Here is a 20,728-nt window from a genome sequence, read left to right as displayed (position 1 = left end):
TCAAATTTGAAGCATAAACATTACCTGGTATTTAAAATATGATAGAAACTGTAGGGGGCGTGAGGCAGGGGCGAGGCAGGCAGGCAGGGTAAGAGGAAGCAAGAGGATGCAGGGGGTGAAACGGCATCTATGACCGCGCGGGAAGATGGATGCCGGGAAGGGTCTGGTCTTGGAGAGGCTCTGGTCTGGCAGGTCGCGACGAGCAAGCAACTCACGGGTTCCCCGCGGACACGCGAGGTCTGGGAGATGTTGGTCTGTGCGTCGCACACACAGCCCCTCTCACTCTGCCAAGGCTCCCACCACCACCACCAAGCCACCTCACCCCACACAGTCTCCTGGTTGTCGCCTTACGAAATTATGCTTTGCTGCGTAATGGTCGAATGTGTGTGTGGTGCAGCAGCACCCAGAGCTCACCCTTGGCTACACTCGCATTCTACTGTTTCTCTCAAACTTTCCTTTATTCTACTGCCTTAATTGTCTTACGAGATTCCCAACGTCGATTCCTGAACTTGTAAACTTTAAAAAAAATCATTCATTTATTTTTTTTTGCTAGATAAAGTTCCATAAATATATTAAAAGGTTCAAAACAATCACAAACAGGCGATCTTAACAATGCAAAACAAGCCACATGGGGATGGAAGTCTTTAGCTCAAGATCTTTCTCACTCGTGTGTCGTCAGGAGCTATACATGTTGCAAGACAGCAACAGATACGTAGGAGGGGAAATTCTCTGAGACAAGGCAGAAGGTATCAGTGGTAACCCATGTCACAGAGTAACATGGGTATCTTCTGCCTTGCCTCAGAGCATTTACCTTCCTATCTGTTGATCTAGAGCTAAACATTTCCATCCCCATGAAGCTTGTTCTGTACATTAAAAGGTATATTCAACAACGTCTAGCAACGTAAGCGGCTCTAGAACACGTAAAAAAAAGTGGAGGCGTATCTGGTGGTGTGAGGATGAGTTGAACAAAGACGAGAATGTTTGTTCTAGCAAGGTGAACGATGTTTTCCACAGCTGTGAGCTTTATTAACTTCTGAGTAAAACGTTGTCCAATAAAGTGCCACGTTGCTTTGTTTTACCCCTTGTGTGTGGGTAGCAGGATGGTGGTGTTGACAGCAGCCATGTTGGCAGGTACCGCTGTATTCTCACATGTCAGTATGCGATCACAACGCTTTTGAAAACCGACAAGTTGAAGAATGAGACACTTGTGCAACATTTCGGAATCTTTACCGAGGAGACGTTTCACCAACCAGTGGCTTCTTCAGTCCAATATAGAAAATAACAGAGTGAGATAAGGAGTATGAGATAATCAGTAGTACGAGCCACAGCCCGGCTGATTTGGTACTGACTTTTAGGTATCAGAGGAACGATTCTAACTCGAGTTAGAATCATTCCTCTAAATGATACTACCTGGACTTCCTGCTCATTTCTGCAACACTGCAAAGCTCCTGATGTGTTGATTGAACAAGAAAGGCCTAGAGCTATCATTCAACTCCCCCTGTGGTTGTTTTGGATCTCGTATCGCTTGTTCTCAATTATTACATTACATAGTACGCACTTACCTACCATTACACCGCTGCTGTCTGTCTCATGATGCTTGTGATGCTTTCTTACCAGTGTAGCAAGGCTCTCGTTCCACAAGAGTTGTCATCGTCATCAGGGAGAAGATCCTGCTTCTTGTATCATAGTAAAGCACTGCAGCCTCTCTTCATAAGTCACCGTTTCACTGTTACAAAGATAGTAAATGGGTGAATGATGAAGACACCTTAAACAGTGAAATACTGACATAGTTTTGTCTGCCACGCTCAGTGGCTTTCCGTTTTATGTTCACGCGATATATATTTTAATCGACTTTATCTTATATCACAACGGAATAATTATAAATATATTATAATTGGTTATTTTCCATGGACAGAGGCCAGCCTAACCTAGCCAACCTAACTTAACCTCCTGAGGAATTTGCTTCAAAACGTATGTGAGAAACCCACATAGGATGGGTCGATCACTGACATGCTTACATAGGCACTCCAAGGAAAACAAAACGCAGTGTAGATGGATTTTACGAAAGCATTTGAAAAATGCATTCACGTCGTGATAGCTTATATTAAATGAGGTTAAAAGGTATAACAGGAAAAGTAGGGAAATGTGTATTTAATTTTGTAACAAATGACAGTAATATATGTATTACCATGTGTTATGTGTAGATGATCGCCACGCGACCCTGTCTCAGCTTCATCACTGCAACAATATTAATTCTACAAGGCAGTGTTGTAGCGCCTTGACTGTGTTACCTTGACGCTAACAAACTGCTGCTTCATATTGTCAACAAAACCTTCTATTGAGCTACGAAAAACAGTAATGTTAACCTGACACATTCCAGGTGTTTTGATGTGGAAACAACCAAGAACTCTGAACAAACACAAGATGTAAAATATTGGCAGGTCAGAGAGAGAGAGAGAGAGAGAGAGAGAGAGAGAGAGAGAGAGAGAGAGAGAGAAGGGAAGGAGGGAGGGGGAAGAAAGATTGAACAAATACAAAGATCATTTACGACCCACAGAAAGCCAATAAAGGATTTAAATTACCGGGAATGCCTTAAAGTTCTTATATGTACTCACTGGAGAGGAGGAGAGAGATACATGATAATATATATCTGGAAAATACTTGAGGATCTTCTGCCATATCTGGCCACTGCCATAACAACAAACTGGAGTGAGAGAAAAAGTATAAAATAAATCCAGTGAAAAGCAGAGTCGCCGTGGGTACAGTAAGAGAACACTGTATTAACATACGTGGTCCCAGACTATTAACATCTTACCAGAAGATACCAGAAACACTGCTGGAACAAGAGGAAACTGGACAAGTCTCTTCACCAGGTGTCAGATTAATCAGACTGTGATGGATATGTACACCAGTAGACCGCTAACAGCAACAGCCTGGTTGATCAGACAAGCACCAGGAAAGTCTGGCCCCAGACCGGTTTGTTGGAGTAGACAAACTCGGAACTGGTCACAGGTAAAGAGGAGGCAAGAGATATATGAAAATTAATTACAGATGACCTTAACTATGGCACACACGAAGTGAAGTGGATCCCTTGAAGGAAGGTACTGAAGGGCTCTTGATCCAAGGAATTGTAAGTACCCTTGTCATCAGTAGTACTTGTGTAGTATATATTTCCTAACAACGTTTACAGGCAGGCTCCCTGGCCAATAGGTCACGTGACCCCCTGTTTGAACCAGGCACCTAGGCCGTAGGCCTCTCCTTCAGACTCGACCAGGCCTAGCAGACGGACAGGCTGGGTTTTGCTACGATTATAATGGTAGGCGATATATTATCAATATATCGCCTCCATAACAGTGTACAGTTGTTTCCTTGCTTCCTTCGACTCTGTCATGGAACAACATAACTTAGTTCGATCAAACTTGACGCTAAATGAATCTTACGGATTTAATACTTATCTACCAAATAGTGATAATGAAATTGAGAGGTTTTAAAACTAGAAGCTTCGCCAGAGACGATACTCACCTGTGTTATGGCTTAGTACTCACCTGTGTTGTGGCTTAGTACTCACCTGTGTTGTGGCTTAGTACTCACCTGTGTTGTGGCTTAGTGCTCACCTGTGTTGTGGCTTAGTGCTCACCTGTGTTGTGGCTTAGTACTCACCTGTGTTGTGGCTTAGTGCTCACCTGTGTTGTGGCTTAGTACTCACCTGTGTTGTGGCGTAGTGCTCACCTGTGTTGTGGCTTAGTGCTCACCTGTGTTGTGGCTTAGTACTCACCTGTGTTGTGGCTTAGTGCTCACCTGTGTTGTGGCTTAGTACTCACCTGTGTTGTGGCTTAGTGCTCACCTGTGTTGTGGCTTAGTACTCACCTGTGTTGTGGCTTAGTGCTCAAATGTGTTGTGGCTTAGTACTCACCTGTGTTGTGGCTTAGTACTCACCTGTGTTGTGGCTTAATACTCACCTGTGTTGTGGCTTAGTGCTCACCTGTGTTGTGGCTTAGTGCTCACCTGTGTTATGGCTTAGTACTCACCTGTGTTATGGCTTAGTACTCACCTGCTTAGTACTCACCTGTGTTGTGGCCTGTGTTGTGTCTTAGTTCTCACCTGTGTTGTGGCTTAGTTCTCACCTGTGTTGTGGCTTAGTGCTCACCTGTGTTGTGGCTTAGTGCTCACCTGTGTTGTGGCTTAGTACTCACCTGTGTTGTGGCTTAGTACTCACCTGTGTTGTGGCTTAGTACTCACCTGTGTTGTGGCTTAGTGCTCACCTGTGTTGTGGCTTAGTACTCACCTGTGTTGTGGCTTAGTACTCACCTGTGTTGTGGCTTAGTACTCACCTGTGTTGTGGCTTAGTGCTCACCTGTGTTGTGGCTTAGTGCTCACCTGTGTTGTGGCTTAGTACTCACCTGTGTTGTGGCTTAGTGCTCACCTGTGTTGTGGCTTAGTGCTCACCTGTGTTGTGGCTTACTACTCACCTGTGTTGTGGCTTAGTACTCACCTGTGTTGTGGCTTAGTACTCACCTGTGTTGTGGCTTAGTACTCACCTGTGTTGTGGCTTAGTGCTCACCTGTGTTGTGGCTTAGTGCTCACCTGTGTTGTGGCTTAGTACTCACCTGTGTTGTGGCTTAGTGCTCACCTGTGTTGTGGCTTAGTACTCACCTGTGTTGTGGCTTAGTGCTCACCTGTGTTGTGGCTTAGTGCTCACCTGTGTTGTGGCTTAGTACTCACCTGCGTTGTGGCTTAGTGCTCACCTGTGTTGTGGCTTAGTACTCACCTGTGTTGTGGCTTAGTGCTCACCTGTGTTGTGGCTTAGTGCTCACCTGTGTTGTGGCTTAGTGCTCACCTGTGTTGTGGCTTAGTACTCACCTTTGTTGTGGCTTAGTGCTCACCTGTGTTGTGGCTTAGTACTCACCTGTGTTGTGGCTTAGTGCTCACCTGTGTTGTGGCTTAGTGCTCACCTGTGTTGTGGCTTAGTACTCACCTGTGTTGTGGCTTAGTACTCACCTGTGTTATGGCTTAGTACTCACCTGTGTTGTGGCTTAGTACTCACCTGTGTTGTGGCTTAGTACTCACCTGTGTTGTGGCTTAGTACTCACCTGTGTTATGGCTTAGTACTCACCTGTGTTGTGGCTTAGTACTCACCTGTGTTGGGGCTTAGTACTCACCTGTGTTGTGGCTTAGTACTCACCTGTGTTGGGGCTTAGTACTCACCTGTGTTGTGGCTTAGTACTCACCTGTGTTGTGGCTTAGTACTCACCTGTGTTGTGGCTTAGTACTCACCTGTGTTGTGGCTTAGTACTCACCTGTGTTGTGGCTTAGTACTCACCTGTGTTGTGGCTTAGTACTCACCTGTGTTGTGGCTTAGTGCTCACCTGTGTTGTGGCTTAGTACTCACCTGTGTTGTGGCTTAGTACTCACCTGTGTTGTGGCTTAGTGCTCACCTGTGTTGTGGCTTAGTACTCACCTGTGTTGTGGCTTAGTACTCACCTGTGTTGTGGCTTAGTACTCACCTGTGTTGTGGCTTAGTACTCACCTGTGTTGTGGTTTAGTACTCACCTGTGTTGTGGCTTAGTACTCACCTGTGTTGTGGCTTAGTACTCACCTGTGTTGTGGCTTAGTGCTCACCTGTGTTGTGGCTTAGTGCTCACCTGTGTTGTGGCTTAGTACTCACCTGTGTTGTGGCTTAGTACTCACCTGTGTTGTGGCTTAGTGCTCACCTGTGTTGTGGCTTAGTACTCACCTGTGTTGTGGCTTAGTACTCACCTGTGTTGTGGCTTAGTACTCACCTGTGTTGTGGCTTAGTGCTCACCTGTGTTGTGGCTTAGTGCTCACCTGTGTTGTGGCTTAGTGCTCACCTGTGTTGTGGCTTAGTACTCACCTGTGTTGTGGCTTAGTACTCACCTGTGTTGTGGCTTAGTACTCACCTGTGTTGTGGCTTAGTGCTCACCTGTGTTGTGGCTTAGTGCTCACCTGTGTTGTGGCTTAGTACTCACCTGTGTTGTGGCTTAGTGCTCACCTGTGTTGTGGCTTAGTACTCACCTGTGTTGTGGCTTAGTGCTCACCTGTGTTGTGGCTTAGTGCTTACCTGTGTTGTGGCTTAATGCTCACCTGTGTTGTGGCTTAGTACTCACCTGTGTTGTGGCTTAGTACTCACCTGTGTTGTGGCTTAGTGCTCACCTGTGTTGTGGCTTAGTACTCACCTGTGTTGTGGCTTAGTGCTCACCTGTGTTGTGGCTTAGTGCTCACCTGTGTTGTGGCTTAGTACTCACCTGTGTTGTGGCTTAGTGCTCACCTGTGTTGTGGCTTAGTACTCACCTGTGTTGTGGCTTAGTACTCACCTGTGTTGTGGCTTAGTACTCACCTGTGTTGTGGCTTAGTGCTCACCTGTGTTGTGGCTTAGTACTCACCTGTGTTGTGGCTTAGTGCTCACCTGTGCTTTCTTCAGGGCAGGTGAGGGTGCTCACCTGTGCTTCCTTCAGGACAGGTGAGTGTGCTCACCTGTGCTACCTTCAGGACAGGTGAGTGTGCTCACCTGTGCTTCCTTCAGGGCAGGTGAGTGTGCTCACCTGTTCTACCTTCAGGGCAGGTGAGGGTGCTCACCTGTGCTACCTTCAGGGCAGGTGAGGGTGCTCACCTGTGCTTCCTTCAGGGCAGGCGAGGGTGCTCACCTGTGCTTCCTTCAGGGCAGGTGAGGGTGCTCACCTGTGCTTCCTTCAGGGCAGGCGAGGGTGCTCACCTGTGCTTCCTTCATGGCAGGTGAGGGTGCTCACCTGTGCTACCTTCAGGGCAGGTGAGGGTGCTCACTTGTGCTACCTTCAGGACAGGTGAGGGTGCTCACATGTGCTTCCTTCAGGGCAGGTAAGGGTGCTCACCTGTGCTACCTTCAGGACAGGTGAGGGTGCTCACCTGTGCTACCTTCAGGGCAGGTTAGTGTGCTCACCTGTGCTTCCTTCAGGGCAGGTAAGTGTGCTCACCTGTGCTACCTTCAGGGCAGGTGAGGGTGCTCACCTGTGCTACCTTCAGGGCAGGTGAGGGCGCTCACCTGTGCTTCCTTCAGGGCAGGTGAGGGTACTCACCTGTGCTTCCTTCAGGGCAGGTGAGGGTGCTCACCTGTGCTTCCTTCAGGGCAGGTGAGGGTGCTCACCTGTGCTTCCTTCAGGGCAGGTGAGGGTGCTCACCTGTGCTTCCTTCAGGGCAGATGAGGGTGCTCACTTGTGCTTCCTTCAGGGCAGGTGAGGGTGCTCACCTGTGCTTCCTTCAGGGCAGGTGAGGGTGCTCACTTGTGCTTCCTTCAGGGCAGGTGAGGGTGCTCACCTGTGCTACGTTCAGGGCAGGTGAGGGTGCTCACCTGTGCTACCTTCAGGGCAGGTGAGGGTGCTCACCTGTGCTACCTTCAGGGCAGGTGAGGGTGCTCACCTGTGCTACCTTCAGGGCAGGTGAGGGTGCTCACCTGTGCTTCCTTCAGGGCAGGTGAGGGTGCTCACCTGTGCTTCCTTCAGGGCAGGTGAGGGTGCTCACCTGTGCTTCCTTCAGGGCAGGTGAGGGTGCTCAACTGTGCTTCCTTCAGGGCAGGTGAGGGTGCTCACCTGTGCTTCCTTCAGGGCAGGTGAGGGTGCTCACCTGTGCTTCCTTCAGGGCAGGTGAGGGTGCTCACCTGTGCTTCCTTCAGGGCAGGTGAGGGTGCTCACCTGTGCTTCCTTCAGGGCAGGTGAGGGTGCTCACATGTGCTTCCTTCAGGGCAGGTGAGGGTGCTCACCTGTGCTTCCTTCAGGGCAGGTGAGGGTGCTCACCTGTGCTTCCTTCAGGGCAGGTGAGGGTGCTCGCCTGTGCTTCCTTCTGGGCAGGTGAGTGTGCTCGCCTGTGCTTCCTTCAGGGAAGGTGAGGGTGCTCACCTGTGCTTCCTTCAGGGCAGGTGAGGGTGCTCGCCTGTGCTTCCTTCTGGGCAGGTGAGTGTGCTCGCCTGTGCTACCTTCAGGGCAGGTGAGGGTGCTCACCTGTGCTACCTTCAGGGCAGGTGAGGGTGCTCACCTGTGCTACCTTCAGGGCAGGTGAGGGTGCTCACCTGTGCTACCTTCAGGGCAGGTGAGGGTGCTCACCTGTTCTACCTTCAGGGCAGGTGAGGGTGCTCACCCGTGCTACCTTCAGGGCAGGTGAGGGTGCTCACCTGTGCTACCATCAGGGCAGGTGAGGGTGCTCACCTGTGCTACCTTCAGGGCAGGTGAGGGTGCTCACCTGTGCTACCTTCAGGGCAGGTGAGTGTGCTCACCTGTGCTACCTTCAGGGCAGGTGAGGGTGCTCACCTGTGCTACCTTCAGGGCAGGTGAGTGTGCTCACCTGTGCTACCTTCAGGGCAGGTGAGTGTGCTCACCTGTGCTACCTTCAGGGCAGGTGAGGGTGCTCACCTGTGCTACCTTCAGGACAGGTGAGTGTGCTCGCCTGTGCTTCCTTCAGGGAAGGTGAGGGTGCTCACCTGTGCTTCCTTCAGGGCAGGTGAGGGTGCTCGCCTGTGCTTCCTTCTGGGCAGGTGAGTGTGCTCGCCTGTGCTACCTTCAGGGCAGGTGAGGGTGCTCACCTGTGCTACCTTCAGGGCAGGTGAGGGTGCTCACCTGTGCTACCTTCAGGGCAGGTGAGGGTGCTCACCTGTGCTACCTTCAGGGCAGGTGAGGGTGCTCACCTGTTCTACCTTCAGGGCAGGTGAGGGTGCTCACCTGTGCTTCCTTCAGGGCAGGTGAGGGTGCTCACCTGTGCTTCCTTCAGGGCAGGTGAGGGTGCTCACCTGTGCTACCTTCAGGGCAGGTGAGGGTGCTCACCTGTGCTACCTTCAGGGCAGGTGAGTGTGCTCACCTGTGCTACCTTCAGGGCAGGTGAGGGTGCTCACTTGTGCTACCTTCAGGGCAGGTGAGTGTGCTCACCTGTGCTACCTTCAGGGCAGGTGAGTGTGCTCACCTGTGCTACCTTCAGGGCAGGTGAGGGTGCTCACCTGTGCTACCTTCAGGACAGGTGAGGGTGCTCGCGTGTGCTACCTTCAGGGCAGGTGAGGGTGCTCACCTGTGCTACCTTCAGGGCAGGTGAGGGTGCTCACCTGTGCTACCTTCAGGGCAGGTGAGGGTGCTCACCTGTGCTACCTTCAGGGCAGGTGAGGGTGCTCGCGTGTGCTACCTTCAGGGCAGGTGAGGGTGCTCACCTGTGCTACCTTCAGGGCAGGTGAGGGTGCTCACCTGTGCTACCTTCAGGGCAGGTGAGGGTGCTCACCTGTGCTACCTTCAGGGCAGGTGAGGGTGCTCGCCTGTGCTACCTTCAGGGCAGGTGAGGGTGCTCACCTGTGCTACCTTCAGGGCAGGTGAGGGTGCTCACCTGTGCTACCTTCAGGGCAGGTGAGGGTGCTCACCTGTGCTACCTTCAGGGCAGGTGAGTGTGCTCACCTGTGCTACCTTCAGGGCAGGTGAGGGTGCTCACCTGTGCTACCTTCAGGGCAGGTGAGTGTGCTCACCTGTGCTACCTTCAGGGCAGGTGAGTGTGCTCACCTGTGCTACCTTCAGGGCAGGTGAGGGTGCTCACCTGTGCTACCTTCAGGACAGGTGAGTGTGCTCGCCTGTGCTTCCTTCAGGGAAGGTGAGGGTGCTCACCTGTGCTTCCTTCAGGGCAGGTGAGGGTGCTCGCCTGTGCTTCCTTCTGGGCAGGTGAGTGTGCTCGCCTGTGCTACCTTCAGGGCAGGTGAGGGTGCTCACCTGTGCTACCTTCAGGGCAGGTGAGGGTGCTCACCTGTGCTACCTTCAGGGCAGGTGAGGGTGCTCACCTGTGCTACCTTCAGGGCAGGTGAGGGTGCTCACCTGTTCTACCTTCAGGGCAGGTGAGGGTGCTCACCTGTGCTACCTTCAGGGCAGGTGAGGGTGCTCACCTGTGCTACCTTCAGGGCAGGTGAGGGTGCTCACCTGTGCTACCTTCAGGGCAGGTGAGGGTGCTCACCTGTGCTACCTTCAGGGCAGGTGAGTGTGCTCACCTGTGCTACCTTCAGGGCAGGTGAGGGTGCTCACTTGTGCTACCTTGAGGGCAGGTGAGTGTGCTCACCTGTGCTACCTTCAGGGCAGGTGAGTGTGCTCACCTGTGCTACCTTCAGGGCAGGTGAGGGTGCTCACCTGTGCTACCTTCAGGACAGGTGAGGGTGCTCGCCTGTGCTACCTTCAGGGCAGGTGAGGGTGCTCACCTGTGCTACCTTCAGGGCAGGTGAGGGTGCTCACCTGTGCTACCTTCAGGGCAGGTGAGGGTGCTCACCTGTGCTACCTTCAGGGCAGGTGAGGGTGCTCGCGTGTGCTACCTTCAGGGCAGGTGAGGGTGCTCACCTGTGCTACCTTCAGGGCAGGTGAGGGTGCTCACCTGTGCTACCTTCAGGGCAGGTGAGGGTGCTCACCTGTGCTACCTTCAGGGCAGGTGAGGGTGCTCGCCTGTGCTACCTTCAGGGCAGGTGAGGGTGCTCACCTGTGCTACCTTCAGGGCAGGTGAGGGTGCTCACCTGTGCTACCTTCAGGGCAGGTGAGGGTGCTCACCTGTGCTACCTTCAGGGCAGGTGAGGGTGCTCGCCTGTGCTACCTTCAGGGCAGGTGAGGGTGCTCACCTGTGCTACCTTCAGGGCAGGTGAGGGTGCTCACCTGTGCTACCTTCAGGGCAGGTGAGGGTGCTCACCTGTGCTACCTTCAGGGCAGGTGAGGGTGCTCACTTGTGCTACCTTCAGGACAGGTGAGGGTGCTCGCCTGTGCTACCTTCAGGGCAGGTGAGGGTGCTCACCTGTGCTACCTTCAGGGCAGGTGAGGGTGCTCACCTGTGCTACCTTCAGGGCAGGTGAGGGTGCTCACCTGTGCTACCTTCAGGGCAGGTGAGGGTGCTCACCTGTGCTACCTTCAGGGCAGGTGAGGGTGCTCACCTGTGCTACCTTCAGGGCAGGTGAGGGTGCTCACCTGTGCTACCTTCAGGGCAGGTGAGGGTGCTCACCTGTGCTACCTTCAGGGCAGGTGAGGGTGCTCACTGGTGCTACCTTCAGGACAGGTGAGGGTGCTCGCCTGTGCTACCTTCAGGGCAGGTGAGGGTGCTCACCTGTGCTACCTTCAGGGCAGGTGAGGGTGCTCACCTGTGCTACCTTCAGGGCAGGTGAGGGTGCTCACCTGTGCTACCTTCAGGGCAGGTGAGGGTGCTCGCCGGTGCTACCTTCTGGGCAGGTGAGGGTGCTCACCTGTGCTACCTTCAGGGCAGGTGAGTGTGCTCGCCTGTGCTACCTTCAGGGCAGGTGAGGGTGCTCACCTGTGCTACCTTCAGGGCAGGTGAGGGTGCTCGCCTGTGCTACCTTCAGGGCAGGTGAGGGTGCTCACCTGTGCTACCTTCAGGGCAGGTGAGGGTGCTCGCCTGTGCTACCTTCAGGGCAGGTGAGGGTGCTCACCTGTGCTACCTTCAGGGCAGGTGAGGGTGCTCACCTGTGCTACCTTCAGGGCAGGTGAGGGTGCTCACCTGTGCTACCTTCAGGGCAGGTGAGGGTGCTCGCCTGTGCTACCTTCAGGGCAGGTGAGGGTGCTCACCTGTGCTACCTTCAGGGCAGGTGAGTGTGCTCGCCTGTGCTACCTTCAGGGCAGGTGAGGGTGCTCACCTGTGCTACCTTCAGGGCAGGTGAGGGTGCTCGCCTGTGCTACCTTCAGGGCAGGTGAGTGTGCTCGCCTGTGCTACCTTCAGGGCAGGTGAGGGTGCTCACCTGTGCTACCTTCAGGGCAGGTGAGGGTGCTCGCCTGTGCTACCTTCAGGGCAGGTGAGGGTGCTCACCTGTGCTACCTTCAGGGCAGGTGAGGGTGCTCACCTGTGCTACCTTCAGGACAGGTGAGGGTGCTCGCCTGTGCTACCTTCAGGGCAGGTGAGGGTGCTCGCCTGTGCTTCCTTCAGGGCAGGTGAGGGTGCTCACCTGTGCTACCTTCTGGGCAGGTGAGGGTGCTCACCTGTGCTACCTTCAGGACAGGTGAGGGTGCTCACCTGTGCTACCTTCAGGACAGGTGAGGGTGCTCGCCTGTGCTACCTTCAGGGCAGGTGAGGGTGCTCGCCTGTGCTACCTTCAGGGCAGGTGAGGGTGCTCACCTGTGCTACCTTCAGGGCAGGTGAGGGTGCTCACCTGTGCTACCTTCAGGGCAGGTGAGGGTGCTCACCTGTGCTACCTTCAGGGCAGGTGAGGGTGCTCACCTGTGCTACCTTCAGGACAAGTTAACTCGTGTAAGGTCTCTGAAGAGCTCACAACGCTAGTAACGTATCTTCTACCATTCAGAGGACAGCTATCATCATAGATAAATTGGAGATCTGCCATACCTGTAACAGCTCTCCAGAGTTCTGCTCTCTAAGATCTCTTTAAGGCCTGTTGCTGCCAGCGGCCCGCATAGCCTTCACAACCTATGTAATCTAACACACTTGATTCATTAATTAAACTGTTAATTAAGAGGACACAACTGCAGCTAATGTGACATTTTATTGTGGTAACGTTTCGCTCTCCAGGAGCTTTGTCATTCGAAACGTTGTCACAATAAAATGTTACATTAGTTGCATTTATGTCCTTTTACTTAACATATTGTCTGTAATTCTACCAACATTAATTAAACTGACTGGAGAGAGAATGAGAGAGAGAGAGAGAGAGAGAGAGAGAGAGAGAGAGAGAGAGAGAGTGAGTGAGTGAGTGAGTGAGTGAGTGAGTGAGTGAGAGTGAGTGAGTTATTACGTTCATTTCTTGGTACTTCTAATTCTTTAAACACACTCTTGCTTTCATTAGGTTAGGTTAGATCAGGTCACATGAACCTTTTAAAATCTTGTATCTAACCACAAATAAGCAGGTTGAAAACGCGTCTTCGATACGTCTGACAACGACGTTGATGAGAAATACAGCATCAACGTTCATACGTTACCGTTAATGACTAGTGGTTCAGAAAGACACGCGAGCAAACGCTGGATATATTAGAAAACGTTTCGGTCCTGGAACGTTGATCACTTCTAACATACAGAGGTTATGAACATTAAAATATAGAGGTTATATAGGCGGAGAGTGAGGTGTGAGTGACACACAGTGACCTGAAGAATGACATATTGGGATGAGGAAGGGTAGACAATGGGATCACCTGAGTCCTGTGTTGCTTTGCCGGGTTGAGTATCATGTATGCTAATGTTCTTGAAATTTTGTAGCTGCCAGTACTATGTTGAATGGTGTTGATTAGCGAGGCTTCCAGACATCGTTGGCGTCTAAGATCTTGTTCTGTGAGGGCGAGCTGTGACGGTGTGTTCACTGGCACCATGACAGCTGTTCTTAAATTAGGTTAGGTAAGGTTTATCAGGAAACAGGACAAGTGTTTCCTGACGCAGGTCTTGGTCATACTCAATCTGCATACGGGAGAGTGGAGTTTACGACGGCGTTTCGGTCCGACTTGGATCATTTACAAAGACACACGAACAGAAAAGAAAACTTGACTGATTCGCTGGTACTGTCCCGGCCCGGGTCTTTTCCAGATGGTGACCCAGCGAAAGAAAATAGAGATGGAGTCGGTATATGTATAGGCTAGCTGGCAGGGACGGGACAAGAGGTGGTAGTAATAGTAAGGTAGTGGTAGTGGTGGTAGTAGTAGTAGTAGTAGTAGTAGTAGTAGTAGTAGTAGTAGAAGTAGTAGTAGTAGTAGTAGTAGTAGTAGAAGTAGTAGTGGTAGTCATATGATGACCCGCAGCTGGAGCGTTTGGTCATCTGACCGAGGCCTTCCACTGGCTTACCCCTCCACCCGTGACAGTTACTCTTGCTAACACTTCCTCACATAACAGTTATATGAACAAACTCAGCTGGTATACTAAACACTTCGGCTTCTACAAAGTGTTTGTCGTGTTAATAACACTTAAATTAACTTAGGCCAGTAGTCTTGACACCTTAACTAATTACCGGTTCACTCATTATTACACGCACTTGTCTCACTTAAGTTGTTAACATGATCATTGCACATGTTAACATGATCATTGCACATGTTAACATGATCATTGCACATGTTAACATGATCATTGCACATGTTAACATGATCATTGCACAGGTAAGTGTCTGCCATCAGTATGCTAGACACTGTGCTTCACAACATTTCGGCCAGCAGAACTGATAGTCCCGGTGGACTCGAGGTCTTCTCACTAAGACGTCATAAACTGCATCTTGTCTCACTAAAATATTTTTGTTTTTTACATAGATCAGTTTTACAGGTTAAGAGTTGTTATCCCACTTTGGTTCATTTCAGAGCCCAGCCCTATCTACCACCTCAAGGATGCCACCCACACCAGTCGAGTAACACCCAGGTACCTACTTACTGTTAGGTGAACACGGACACCAGGTGTAAGGAAAGGTGCCCAACGTTTCGTTCTCTGATATACATGTCTGTCGTACTGTATACAGCATTAACGTATATTTATGGATTCATCTTATCCAGTTTGAAAGGTGATCGTGGGAATACCAACGTTCTAAGGTACTATCATTTCCCGCTCTGCCAGACGTAAGCCTCCCGTTTATTTCCTTATTATCGATTAAGTGTACATAAATAATTTGTTTTACATGATACTGTTGATCACTCAGCCAGAGAGACGACTGATATACCTTTGAAGAGTTTCGAGAGTTTCACTACTCATGGAGCCCGGCCATGGGCTAGGCTCGTCTGGTGCATACCTGGTCAACCAGGCCGTTGCTACTGGAGGCCCGCTGCCCCACATAGCCATCACAGCCTAGTTGATCTGAGACATAGGTTGTGTTGTTTCACTCGCTAGGTCAAACTTCTGATTTTTTTAATCTTTGATATGTCGTAGTGACAGTCAGAACGTTGAGTAACTGAACCAGTTAGATGTATGACTGCTGGTTACTGGATGTATGACTGGTGTTGACAGCAACACTCTGGGAACCAGTTAGATGTATGACTGCTGGTTACTGGATGTATGACTGGTGTTGATAGCAACACTCTGGGAACCAGTTAGATGTATGACTGCTGGTTACTGGATGTATGACTGGTGTTGACAGCAACACTCTGGGAACCAGTTAGATGTATGACTTCTGGTTACTGGATGTATGACTGGTGTTGATAGCAACACTCTGGGAACCAGTTAGATGTATGACTGCTGGTTACTGGATGTATGACTGGTGTTGATAGCAACACTCTGGGAACCAGTTAGATGTATGACTGCTGGTTACTGGATGTATGACTGGTGTTGACAGCAACACTCTGGGAACCAGTTAGATGTATGACTGCTGGTTACTGGATGTATGACTGGTGTTGACAGCAACACTCTGGGAACCAGTTAGATGTATGACTGCTGGTTACTGGATGTATGACTGGTGTTGATAGCAACACTCTGGGAACCAGTTAGATGTATGACTGCTGGTTACTGGATGTATGACTGGTGTTGATAGCAACACTCTGGGAACCAGTTAGATGTATGACTGCTGGTTACTGGATGTATGACTGGTGTTGACAGCAACACTCTGGGAACCAGTTAGATGTATGACTGCTGGTTACTGGATGTATGACTGGTGTTGACAGCAACACTCTGGGAACCAGTTAGATGTATGACTGCTGGTTACTGGATGTATGACTGGTGTTGATAGCAACACTCTGGGAACCAGTTAGATGTATGACTGCTGGTTACTGGATGTATGACTGGTGTTGATAGCAACACTCTGGGAACCAGTTAGATGTATGACTGCTGGTTACTGGATGTATGACTGGTGTTGACAGCAACACTCTGGGAACCAGTTAGATGTATGACTGCTGGTTACTGGATGTATGACTGGTGTTGACAGCAACACTCTGGGAACCAGTTAGAGGTATGACTGCTGGTTACTGGATGTATGACTGGTGTTGACAGCAACACTCTGGGAACCAGTTAGAGGTACGACTACTTGTTACTGGATGTATGACTGGTGTTGACAGCAACACTCTGGGAACCAGTTAGAGGTATGACTGCTGGTTACTGGATGTATGACTGGTGGCGTCAGCGTGGTAGATGTGCTGACTAATGTTTGCTGGGTTAATGTTACTTAGCTCTCCTTGACTCGTGGTGTCCTACGTCACCACAGAGTGGTGCAGTAGTGTCAGCTGATGCTGGTGCTGGTGAAGGTTGCAGTAGAGATGGTTATTGGGGGGCTTGTGGGGGGTGGGGGAGTGAGGGCGGTGGTTGCCCGAAGTAGTTACGGGACGATACAAATTTTTTGCCGATGTTGATACTTAATTGACCCTTGTGGGTTTAGCGCTTAGTTATGATACTGATAATGTATTTTAGGCCGATACCAAAATTAGCCGATACCCTTTGGGTCTTGGCCCCGGTCTCAGACCAAGTTTCCCACCACCATATGTACTGGATGCTTCAGAGAAGGTTCCTTAATGTTGGTGAGGGGGCTCTTGATCTAAGGAATCGGACCAATGCTCCAACACCTTGAGTCAAACCTGAATGCCTTCCATTCCCCCAAGGCACCGCATGACCCCCATGGGTTTAGTTTTAGCATCAGTAGTCCCAGAATATTGAATCTGTTATCATCAAATATCACAACTATGGCCGCATGATTAAGACACATGTGCAGCAGTTGGGAATATTTATTGTTGAAACGTTTCGCCTACACAGTAGACTTCTTCAGTCAAATACAGAGGCAACAGGTGTAGTGAAATGATATAATCAGTCCATCGACATAGACGAGTTCAGTTCCATGGTCTGGAACGATATCATTCCAGACCATGGAGTTGAACTCTTCTCCAGGCTGAGGGACTGACCACCTCAAATACTGTTTCTCCAAGGTTGACGGACTGATTATAGCTTCGTTTCACTACTACTACTACTATACTTGCTGCCTCTGTATTTGAAGAAGCCTGTTGTGTAGGCGTAACGTTGCAACAATAGAGACTCTAAAGTGTTGCACATGTGTCTTAATCATCAACGTGTCGGTAAACCATTTTCAACATGACTGTGGCTGCAACAAGTGTATTAGGTTTTCCAGACAAAACTGCTAGGTGTTGGATCAACCAGACTGTGATGGATGTTTGGGCCAGTGGGCCATCAGCTGCAGCAGCCTGGTCGACCTGGCAAGCAACAAGGACGCAGGGCCAGCGGATGGGAGTAGAACTCCCGAGAAATCTCAGTTAAAACTGTGCTGTTGGTGCTAGCTGCACACAGTCCAGTTTATGCACCATAGCCAGATTGATCAGGAAATGACCCGCCCTGATCAGAAACCGACCAGCTGCTTGGATACAGGATGAAGAATTCAAAAGGGAAACTGTGTACAAACCTCAAGAGGATCATCAAATAAAACCAAAGAAATATTTGAATTACCTGGGAGTAATAATTTTGGCTGACTTTCTTTCAGACAACACAAAAATATGACAACTTCCAGGAAAATGATGAGGTTGATAATGAGAACTTTCAAAACAAGGGTAAGTAAGGTTATTCAGGTATACACATACCCCGGCCGGGATTGAACCCGCGGTCAGAGAGTCTCAAAACTCCAGCCCGTCATGTTGACGGCAGTGAAGGGACTTGAGCTAGAGTTCGTCACGGCCACGCTAGCTGGAGATTCGTCTGTAAAAACTTGCATTCGTGGTCACAGAGGTGCCTGTGCTAACCTTCCTATGGTGAAGAAATATACCTAGTTGGATGAATCTTATTGTGGCTAGTTGGTCTAGTGGCTAACGCGACGGGCTGGAGTTTTGAGACTCTCTGACCGCGGGTTCAATCCCAGCCGGGGTATGGTTTGTTTGCAATCGTGTCATTACGATTTCGTGAGTCATATTCAGGTATACACAAATACAGTTACATAGATTATCATACATAACAACATATGTGTAGATAACCTGGGATAACCCAAAAAAGTCAGACAAAGTGATTTATTTCCATTGGAATCCTTGTGATAAGTATATTTTTAAAAGTTAAAAACAGATATTTTAACTAGGCAAAAGCAGTTACAATAAAATAAGACATACTAGGGGAGAGGTAAAATTAGTTATTTTCATTGACATTAAAGGTGCAGTATAAGTGGTGACACTGTTCAAGCCACTTGTGCTGTCTTGTTTAGTGTATTGTTCAGTGTTGACGACCCCGTTCACACCAGCTGGGGAGAAGATACATGATAATATATATGTGGAAAGTACTACAGTACTTGAGGGCCTTTTCCCAAGTCTACATGTTGCCACAACATACTGCACTGAAAAATATGGAAGGAAATGAAAATTAACCCTATGAAAAAGCAGGGGTGCCGTGGGCACAACGTTGTATCAACATCCGTGGACCTAGAGTATGTAGAAAGAGCAAACTGGACAAATATCTCAAAGATCAACTGGGCTATGATGGATATGTGAGTCATTGGGCCGCCAGCAGAAACAGCCTGGCTGATCAGACCAGCAGCAGACAAGGTATATCAGGTAGACTCCAGGTAGTTCTGATATATACTTGCTGAGCTAGCGTGCTTCCAGGTACTATCACTTACCATCTTCTGTTTTATACTCGGGAGGTTGAACTCTACAAAGAGGATATCTGGTGTGGAGAATTCAAGACTGACAAGTTTCAAAGGTTTCTACTGTTGCAGCCCGGCCCTGGCTCAGGCTTGTCTAGTGCTTGCTTGGTCAACCAGGTTATTGCTGCCCACATATCCATCACAGTCTTGTTAATCTGGCTATGATTTCTTCTTATATCTTCTGGTTAGAAATTAAAAAAAAAAAAAACTCGGGTACTACGGTTGTTGATATAGTGTTTTCTTATTGTGCCCACGGTGCCTCTGCTTTCACTGGGTGAGTGGAATTGTCAGTACATAAACCTTCTTTGTCAGTCTTCAAACTGCTTTGCAGACAGCTGCCTGGCTGCTTGCTACCTCACATATTTTCATTGTTCATTTTTAATTGTTCACTTTAATAGCTAATTGTTCACTCCGGTTCTCTCTTTCTTTCCAGGTAATTTAATAAGACTTCAGTGGTACGACATCCCAGTAGAGACCTTGTGAGTATATAATATAACTGCACCTGTAGTCTGTTGCTTGGATCATCGTCCCTCTAGTTTAGTCTTAAACCAGGTCGTCTCCTACTTGATGGCCTGATCAATCATGCTATTGGTTCTTGCCTCACGGAGTACACCGTAAGCATCACAACCTGTCTGAACACAGTTAAAGGGGGTGTTGGTAATTCCCCATATATATGAAGGGAGGGTGTTCAAACGTCTGGTCCCTTGACACTTATTGAGTTTTGTCTTAGCTCCTCGTTCCATCCCTACTGTTCATTGTTGTATTTTTTTGCACTGTGTTGAACGCCTTGCTTTTGTAGCCAGCAATTTCGGCTTTCATATTTGGATTTAATCCTTCTAGAATGTTCCAGGTGTTAATTATGAGATGTTTGCTGTACAGGACCGTCTGATGGTTACAGGGTATAAATGGTATACATACTACACATAGTATGACTCCTACTGACAGAGGGAGTTCAATGATTTTTTTACAGGCAGTGTAATTAATCTGTACATTCTCCAGGACTGTGATTTCCCCTGCCTTAAGAAAGGGGTTGTTAGCGTACATGAATATTCCAGTTAAGAGAGAGAGAATGTGACATAAGAAAGTATCGTCATTGGCTTGGTATCTCTTGTTTTGAAGGTTCTAGTTATCCAATCTATCGTTTTCTTTACGGTTTTGATAGTAACACTGTTTTGATCCTTGAAATGTAACATTTGTCATTATCAAACAAAGTCCTTCACGTTAATCTTTCACTCTATTAAGGGTTTGAGTTTTTCTAATAATTTCCGGGTTTTAATTCTTCATTTTTTCTACAGCCGAGTGACTGAAATTTGTCACTGAATATCACCTAGTTTTGTGTGGCTGACTAGAACACTTACATTGTATCAGCTCAAACATTTGTGTCCTCAGTAGGTGCCATATATATATATATATATATATATATATATATATATATATATATAATATGGCGTGCGGAATAGGTAAAATTTGCAATTTTGACTTTAATAGCAACGCTTTTCTTGCCGAATAAGACAAGCGAAAATTTGTGTATGCAATAATTTCGCAAAAAATCATTCTGAACCTAACGAAAAAAAAATATTTTCATTGTGTTTATATATATTATATATAAAGTGTCCGTCTTCCATCTTGTCCTCATCAGTTCTTTCATATAGTGTGAACATTATGTGTGATGATGGCACCCTCCCTGGTCCTTAACTCTTCTAGTGTTACTTCGTGAAGGTTGTCTTAGTGCCGCAGTTTCCTTAGTTCCGCCACCAGTCTCGTAGCAAACTTATGTTGGGTCTTCACTAGGTTCTTGGTCAGGTGCAGGTTCCACGCTGCTCCAACTAAACCTAATATGGTGTTGAATGTATCCTTGTTCAGGTTCCTGAAAATGGTGAAATAAAGAATCAGGATAATGTAAGAACTTTTATACTGGTACAAAATATTTCGTTCACGTGTAGTGAACTTGATGAAGTTTACTACGTGTGAAAGAAATGTAGTATACCTGTGTAAAGGTTCTTATGTTTTCTTAGAGTTTTTTTTTTTTAATACGTGTCGCCTGCTGCCACAGTTTCATTCCCTAAAAATAGTTCTTAGGTTCACTAGTTTTACATATACTACTGAAGTAATGTTTGTTATAACTCCCAGGAGGTAGGTGACATGCTTCACTGCTGTATGTTGTCTGCTACAACACTCTACCCAGGAGATATACTTGCTTCACTGCTGTATGTTGTC

General features: G+C 48.7%; 1 protein-coding gene across 8 annotated transcripts in view; it reads left to right on the top strand.

Annotated features, from left to right (window-relative positions):
• The window catches only part of LOC128701320 (mucin-2-like), a 648,393-nt gene that overhangs the window by 535,669 nt on the left and 91,996 nt on the right, over nt 1–20,728 (top strand). Inside the window, exons 1-2 of one of the 8 annotated variants that reach the window (XM_070100366.1) lie at nt 17,341–17,435; nt 18,945–18,990. The exons of the other annotated variants lie outside the window; for them this stretch is intronic. The gene's annotated coding sequence lies outside the window, so the exon portion shown is untranslated. Of the gene's footprint in view, nt 1–17,340; nt 17,436–18,944; nt 18,991–20,728 lie in introns of those variants that run through there. 8 annotated transcript variants of the gene reach the window in all.

Source organism: Cherax quadricarinatus, chromosome 72, assembly GCF_038502225.1.
Source record: "Cherax quadricarinatus isolate ZL_2023a chromosome 72, ASM3850222v1, whole genome shotgun sequence".
NCBI lineage: Eukaryota > Metazoa > Arthropoda > Malacostraca > Decapoda > Parastacidae > Cherax > Cherax quadricarinatus.
This window is presented reverse-complemented; position numbering and strand designations above follow the sequence as displayed.